General features: G+C 41.0%; 1 protein-coding gene across 2 annotated transcripts in view; it reads left to right on the plus strand.

Annotated features, from left to right (window-relative positions):
• SPINT1 (serine peptidase inhibitor, Kunitz type 1) overlaps positions 1 to 8461 on the plus strand; it is a 25496-nt gene that overhangs the window by 864 nt on the left and 16171 nt on the right. The window lies entirely within an intron of this gene.

Consider the following 8461-nt stretch of genomic DNA (forward strand, 5'->3'; position numbering starts at 1 on the left):
CTCCTCTGCAGCTTCTCTGCTCCGTGGCCTTGGTCATGTCACTTAACCCCACCTTCATCCTTGTGTAAACGGAGTAGGGGGTGATGCTTCCCCACAGCCCTGTAATAGTCTCCTGAGCCCCAGGGATGTTCTTGATGCAGCCTAAACAGAGTTTAAGGCATAGCCCTACCCACCAAGCATTTTTGACTGGAACGTGAATGAACTTGGACTCCAAGTGCCCCAGTAAACCCTTAACAAGGCACAGGTGAATTGCAAAGGCGTTGGAGGCAGGCCCTTCCTTGGCGCAGAATTCACTTCCTCTTTGGTTCTGCCCAAGTCTCGGCCTTGTGACTACCACCAGCTGGTGACAAAGCATCTCTGTCCTGGTAGACTCTGTCTGACTTTTGCAGAGAGAACAAGTCAGTGGGCAGGCTGGATTAGAGCACTTGCATTTAGGAGCAGATTTGAGGAGGTCTTTTGTTTGGATTCTGGGGACAAACTCTTTAATTGAGGGATTGTGTAATTGTTGCATCTGTGCTTACAGCACTGGACAGGAGCTCTGGCATGAATGCAAACGATGCATCATTGACTTCTTACGAGGCAGCCCAAAGTTTCCCTGTGGAAGAAAAGCTGTAGAAAGTACAGCAAAGTATTACAATACAGTTGTGGATCTAGCACCTCTCATCTCCTTTGTTGCCACCTTTTTCCAAAATCTAAGAAGATCTGAAGCTTTTCCTAATGGGATTGGGTCTCTAGTTAGACATTGGCTTTTTGAAATGATGAGGTTTAGATACTGATGCGCTAGTGGTGCATTTGTAGAGACCATTCCTGCGTTAAGTGAATAAACTGATCCGTTGTTCTTACCACTGTAGCTGTAGGGGTGGTTCTGTTAAGTATGTCAACTTTTAATGAAAAATGGGGCAGGCACTTGGGATAGGATTTGTAACTCCCCTGGATGAGTTGAGATCTCAGCCATGATGTCTTCTTGAAATTGACAATGATACTAAAAAGACCCTCATGCACTGAAAGTTTAATTTTAAGGGATGGAAAATTTAGAATGAGTAGCTGTATCAATAGATGATTTAAAAGAGGAGATTCATGTGGTAACTTCTTAAATACTCTTTAGTAACTCCCATGCTGATCTGGAATTGGTGGTGGCATCACAAAAGTGGTATTTTTTGCCACTGCACTTTAGACTTTTTCATTAAACCTTTGGTTTCTCTGCTGTACTTGCTCTGTACCTTGAGTACAGACTGAAGTGTTTCCTTCTCAAGAAAAAAACAAAAAAAACAAAAATCTATCCCTCAGTAATAAATATCCTACAAACCAGGACATGGGACATGTGTTAGCCTTTAATTGTTGTGTTGTTTTCTCCTTCCCTCTACAATAAGTGTTTTTTTGTTCGGTATACCTTGGTTCCATAAGATCCCAAAACTAGCTATAAGAAATGGCAGAAGCCTCAATGCAATATATCTTTGGTATCTCCAGTTTCAAAGAATGATGAATCCTAGGTTCCCTTCACTGAAAAAGGAAATAATACTAAGGAGAGCAAAGGGTGGGGGGATCATTCTTGAAAGGTCCAATTAGGAATGATACCCAGAGCCTGCTTAATAGGACATGCATTTTGTCACTGATGCTGATTTGCCAAAATACTACTCATACCTCTGTGTTCTTTCTCTTTGCAAATTATACTCCAGACGATGTGAATTCCAGACACAAAAAGTGGAAAGTTTGCAGGTCCTATTTCTTGGCATTTTAGTGAGACTATTTTTGTTGTTCTGAAATCTGTGCAAAATAAAGTTCTTCCTAAGTAAAACTGAAGTGTTCTGGGAAGAGAGGGGGATTTCTTGTGGACAGAGCTGGGAATTAAGATGAATAATAAGAACAAACAAAACTACTCTAGACAGCACCTAACTTTTTGTGGGACTATTCAGTGTTCAGACACTCAGGAATGTAGATTTTGATTCTGGTTCAGAGCCAAAATAATTCCACAGCTCTGATGTTGGAACTAGGTCAGCAGAGGAGGAATTCAGCACACAACAATGGGCTTGTCTTAGTGGGAAAGGTGAGTGCATCATTTCCGCAGGTGGGAGGAGGGGGGAGATTCTGAGGACGTGTTTGCAGGAGCCCAGATTAAACAGCCTTTGGGCAATGACTGCATCCAGCTGGCACTGATGGTTTTTCCCTTTTCAAGACCTTAATTGGATCTCAAGGAGGTATCTACAGTGTTAATGCTGTTGTGCTGAGGAGCCTCTTTCCAACCTTTCAGTGTTCCTCCCTCAGCTTGGACCTATACACAGAAAGATTAAAAAGCAGACCTTAACGGAAACCAAAGGCTTGGGAAATCTTTAATCTTTTTAGAGTTCTCTGGATTCACACTCTGATGTTTGGAGCTTTGACAGTGCATTCAGGCCATATTCTGAAGGCTTCCCTGAAATAACAAGGGCTAGAAATTTTGTTTTTAATAAATGCAGAGATTCTTATACCATGTCCTGGTTTCAGCAGCTGAGGCTCTAAGACAAACACTAAATATAGTGAGACTTGAGACAAAATAGCAGGAGTTAGTTGTACCTATGATTGCCAAAGCAGGCTTGAGCTCTCATCTCCATGTATCTTCGCTGCTTTGGGGATATCCTGTTTTAACTGTGTCCCCTAGCAAAGCCACAGCCCAGGCTCTGTCCACCACCCCTCCCTTTCAGTATGCAGGGTGACTTTCCTGAATCATTGATATTAGCAATCTAAGAAAACACAGCTTTTATTCTTACATCATTTTCTAGCATGAACTTTGCTGCGGGTTTTCTCTCTGGCTCATTTGGGAGGGGCAGGGTTCACTGAGGGTTTTACCACAATAATAGAACCCACTGTTTGAGTAACCACTGAATAAATTTATTCTGGCTTTGAGCAAACCTGTTCTGGGTGTGGGCCTGGAAAATAAGTTCCCTGAACCTTTGTCCGTTTCTTGAACTGAACCTTCAGTAGTGTTGTGAAATCTTCAGTTAAGCTCCATTTGTTTTGAGTTTGTGATGGGGAAACGGGGAATGCTGGAAAACCTGTAGTATTTAGGATGGGCCTCTTTTTGCCAAATTCTGAATGCAGATTTGCTGGCTAAAAATTCAGTCCGGGATTCAGAGTGGTTGGCTAAGTGATCAACTTTGTTGCAGACCCCCAGCCTGGACTCTGGAGAATGGAACAGAAATGTGTTAATGATAAACTGTATCATTAATGCAGTCCAGTTAGGGCCATGAAATAGGGCATTATCACCTGACTCTGGTACTGGGGCCACAACTTTGCTTGAGATTAAATAGCTGGTTTCCACAAGGTGCTTGTCAGGGCTGAGGCTTCTTTTCAGATCAAAATGCCCCAGGGTCAAGGTATGGAGAGTGCTCTATAATTGGTGCACAGAACATGAATGACTTGTTGCTGTGGAGCAGATGCATAAATCACGTAAGCTAGCTCTTGTTGTCATTTTCTCCCCTTTCATGCTCTTGCTTCATTACTATTGACTGACTGGTGGGAGCAGTAAGTCTATATCACAGGCTGGATTGTATTTAAGACTCCACTTGAGGACACAAACAAAAAATACCAGGGCACTGTCTCCCTCTTTCTGCTTTACAAAATAAAATTGCCTTGTCTCCCGCTAGTAGGGGTGACAAGTGACTTTCATCTGAAATATGATCCTTGAAAAACAGGCTGGAATTTTATAGTGTTGCCCCCACTGGCTAAAAGCAGATTGGTTTTGAAGGTTCTTATGCTATATTAACTTCTCAAGGATTTTTTCCATAAGGGTTTGTAAGAAGGTGCTTGGTACAGTTCTCTTCTGATTTGCATCATTCTCCTATTGAATTCTGTCACTTTTATAGCAACTTTATTTCAGCCCTGTTGCACTCTATAGGAACGCTGCCTCTCTCTGCATGTGTACTCTCCACCATTTATAGTTTGTGTTTTTCCATCTCTTTTTAAAGTGTTTTTCCCCTGGAGGAACGGAGCTTGCTTCTACCTGGCAAACTGGCTTTGCCTTCATGATGTTGCCTGTTACTATGGAGAGAGGATTATAACGTTAATAGGGGAGGTTTGAATACAGGCTCTCTGGGAATTGTTTGCTTCTGAGTGGCTTCCTTACCGAAGTGATGAGAGCTGTAAGCTTAATGGGGGATTTAACTCTTGGTGGAACTTGCCTCTTCCATTGTCTGTCCTTTCTAGCTCTTGCAGGTTAATTTTCTAGCATGCAGTCTTAGGTAGCTTTGAACTTTCTTGTCTGGGAGGTAGTGTGTCCTAGTGGACAGAGTACAAATGTAGGTGCTCTTGCCTCTGCTACTTGGTGATCCTGACCAAGTCACTTCTCCCCATGCTTCTATTTCCCCATGAGAGAGAGTGACTGGCCACTCCTGTAAAGTGCTTTGAGGTCTTCAGAGTTCACTGTTATTCAGACTCACTAGCTTTTGGAAAGGTTCCCTTTTAGTAGATACAGATTTCAAGTAGTTCTAATATATTTTAAATAATACCATATAATCTTAGCATTGCCAGAACTAAATGCTCAAAATATTTATCAGACTAGCTTAATCCTCAAGTGTAAAATCTTGAATCATCTTTGCTTGGTCATTGTGGGTGGCATTTTTTTTAAGCATTTAGTTTCCTCTTGTTAAGATTGTCTGTTTGAAATCATGAAGGCCATGTACTGTTTGTTTGTTTGTTTGTTTGTTTGTTTGTTTGTTTGTTTGTTTGTTTGTTTGTTTGTTTGTTTGTTTGTTTGTTTGTTTGTTTGTTTGTTTGTTTGTTTGTTTGTTTGTTTGTTTGTTTGTTTGTTTGTTTGTTTGTTTGTTTGTTTGTTTGTTTGTTTGTTTGTTTGTTTGTTTGTTTGTTTGTTTGTTTGTTTGTTTGTTTGTTTGTTTGTTTGTTTGTTTGTTTGTTTGTTTGTTTGTTTGTTTGTTTGTTTGTTTGTTTGTTGAAAAGTTCATATACTTGCATGAATTCAGGATGTGGTACTTAAGGATAGCATAGGTATCATAAGACAGCATTGTTAACTGTCTGTGTCTTGACTGCTTAACGGCACTTTTTTTTTGTAACTGTAGACAAGAGAACAGTAAAAACCATGCAAAATTTCCTTTGTTTAGGTGACTTTTGAAGTAGAGATACCAGTTTAACTCTAGCTTTGTGGAACTCCAACTTTCAGTGTTTAGTTTAGCTAAGAAAGCTATCTTCCAGGAGCTATTTGTTGTTTGTTACTGACATTCGCCCCCAGTTCAACGAGCATTTGGCTGTAAAGATTAGATTGAAAATGTGCTTTCCCTTTGAAATAATTGTCACAAGTAAGGGAGGATTCCTGCCTGCTGCAGGCAAAGAATGTGTAGGTTTGTGGGAGTGCCGGTTAGAGCCAGTTGCTACTTGAATGTCCTGCGTTGACACAATGGCTTTTTTCTAAAGATAACGAGCTTTCACAAGTCCAGTGGAAAAAGAGGAGTCTCTGTACCTTGAAGTTAGGCCTGAATGTCTAGAAATAGCCCTCTCCTCATTACAGACTGTGCTTGTGTGGAAGTGATTTGATCTTAGTTAGAGGTGAATATGAAGCAGAGGAAACTTGGTGCATTGGAGATGAGATCTAGAACTGGAATAGGCTTCTTAGGGCCAGACTAAGGAGAGTACAGCTGCTTTTCTCACAATATCACAGTAATTGCTAAACTTTTCAGCAGCAGTGTTTGATGTGTGAATTGCCTTAGACACTTTTTGGAGGTCATGCTATTTCTGGTACATCTCAAGCCCAGGTACTGATACAGGGACAAAGAACCTTCTTTCCTTTCTTCTAGCCACTGTTCAGATTCCTTTCCTTCACCCCAACACTGAGCTCCTCCTGGTTGTCTGTGGTAGCTGGACCTGAGGATTGCATAGTTAGGCAAAATCCTGCTATATGTCCCTCATTCCAAGTGCTGTTTTACCATGTGTAATTTCCCATGTCTTTCATTATTGTGCAAGGAACTTTTAGCGCTGTGGTTACCTTGACTAGTTTTAGACTATGCTGAGTGCTCTTAATCTGGCTGGTTTATAAACTGTCATAAAATGCTCTTCCTTTTATGATGAAGCTCTCATTAATAATGAGAACACTTAGAAATGTAAATGAAAAAATGATTTTTACTAGTTGCACATTAGTAACCCATTGCCATGGCTATAGGGCTGTAAAACTGAGCATTACATGTGGTTATGATGGGAAGGCAGTAAGAAATTCTCTCTTAAATGTGTGTGTGTGTCTAGGTATGTGCATGGGAGGAGTAATAAGGGCATTTTTCGTAGCAATATCTAGACACCCTGAATTTGAATACCTACATAGGGCTGCTTTTTTGTGTATACCTTGTGGAGAGTTTCCAGGTCTAAATATTTGAGACCCAGGCTGAACCTTTTGGTAAGATGTGTATACATCTTGAAAGATGCACTTATTTGGCTATGCATGTAACCAGCTCTACTCAGAACTGAGATGGTGTGGTCTTTTAGGTACCATGATGCATTTCTGTCAGTCTCCATGCCTGGTTTCAAACCCCCTGGGGAATGATAGTTGCTAACATAAGCTAATTAGAAAGGACTGACATTCTGAGATGTACCTCAGTGTAAAGCACCCTGAAGACTGTCGCATGCCAGCATGAACAACATTGGTGCACTCCTACAATATGTACATCAGAGACCTGTTCATTTTTGTGATGCAAGTAGTATGTCTTGGCTACATTTTTCAGTCTAGCTGTGAACCCAGTGTCCTTATTGAGGGAATCCCCAACTATTGCAGTATTTCCAGTAGCGTTTCATAAGAATCTGTTCTTAGCCCACTATAAATCAAAATTATCAGCGATATTAAATAAATAAAAATCAAGATTTTATTTTATTTATTTATTTTATTAAATCATAGGCGATGGACAAGTGATATGTCTCTTTTTAAACAAAGACATAACTTACACAATGATCTGGGTGGCTTGGTAAGCAGGACAAAATTTAAATGTATTTTAATATAGTGAAATGCAAGGTGCTACATCTAGGAACAAAGAGGGTAAGCTACTCCTAGGAAGGGAGGATTGGAAGATGCCAGCTATAGAAAGAACTTGGGATATTATGTGAGCGTCACGTCTGGTTCTGTGGCTAATGGGCAATGAGATGCTTGAATGTATAAACAGGGGAGTATTGACTTGCCATGTGATATTTTTAGAGTGGTAATAGCACTTTATACCACTACCAGCATGTTATGTTGGGACAGGAGAGAAGTTGGAGAAAAGCTAGCATAATTGTGGTTGGATGCATGCACGCTGTAATGAGGCCCCCAGCAAGCAAAAACCTAGTAAGTTACAGAAGAGAAGATGAGATGACTTGTCCTCAGCCTTGGTATCTTCTACCTCCTGACAATGGAAGGCCCTTCAGTTGGCAAAGGTATAATCAAGAACCGTTATCTGTAGTTTGGATCTGGAAAAACCCTAAATGGGAATGAGGTACAAGTTTGTAACAGTGAAATAATTAACTACTGGAATGAAATCGGAGTCCCTTTGTCAAGCAGTCATCCCTCCACATTAACTGTTAATAGCATAACATAATAGCTGGTTTGATGACTGACTAAATAGTTTGGTTGAACTAGAGCATAAATTATTGGGCTCGGTGCTGGATTTTGTGCTGGATGGCTCCCCTTGAAAGATGTACTGGGATGTTCTGTGTCTCTTTAGTCTGTTTTTTCAGGACTGGAACTGACTTTTTGCCTCTTATTTTTCCAAGCTGACTTTCGTCCATATTAGTGAATTGTTGGAGTGACAGTGCTGAAAGGGGAGGGATATGGTTCACCGAGTGACACTTAAACCTCCTTGTACTACAGTAACCTAACTGAAAGGTGGGGGTGCTCCCTTTGGGGGTTGAGTGCACAAAAATAGTCATGATCAGCACTGCAACAGTTGGCACTTCCCCTGACATCACATGGCTGTCCTGGACATGGAGCTGCTCAACTACACCATTGTTGTACAGCAGGGGTTGTCAACTGGAGATACGCTTCTTGATTGGCTGCCGGGGGAGTCCCTGCTTCTCTGCTGCCTGCTTCTCCTTTTGGTACACCAACCAAAAAAAAGGTTGAAAACCCCTGTTGTACAGGATTTTTATGTTGGTGGGGATGCTATTGGGTAACATTCTTTTTTAACATAAAAAATGTAGTCGGAAAACAATAATTGGAGAATGTAAATTAGTTAACTCCTTAACTGATAGAAGTGGGACTGATGCCTGGTTTAACACCAACATGGAAATTGTATGCAGTGGAGATTGCTTCAAACAATCTTGAGAGGAAAACACTGTACTTTGGACACTCACAATAGTTGTACAAACAATGGTGTTAACTTTTACTTGCTCCTACAGGTACGTGTCTCTGACCAGTGGCAGTTGGCTCAAAGGTGCTAGTGTTATGGATAGTTGACCTGCTAGATTTTAATCCTGGGACAGATGGGTGGTGGTCAGAGAGAATTTTGATCCAGCCCCCCCC

This window comes from Gavialis gangeticus, unplaced genomic scaffold (assembly GCF_001723915.1).
Source record: "Gavialis gangeticus isolate Ggan-Ray unplaced genomic scaffold, GavGan_comp1, whole genome shotgun sequence".
Lineage (NCBI taxonomy): Eukaryota > Metazoa > Chordata > Crocodylia > Gavialidae > Gavialis > Gavialis gangeticus.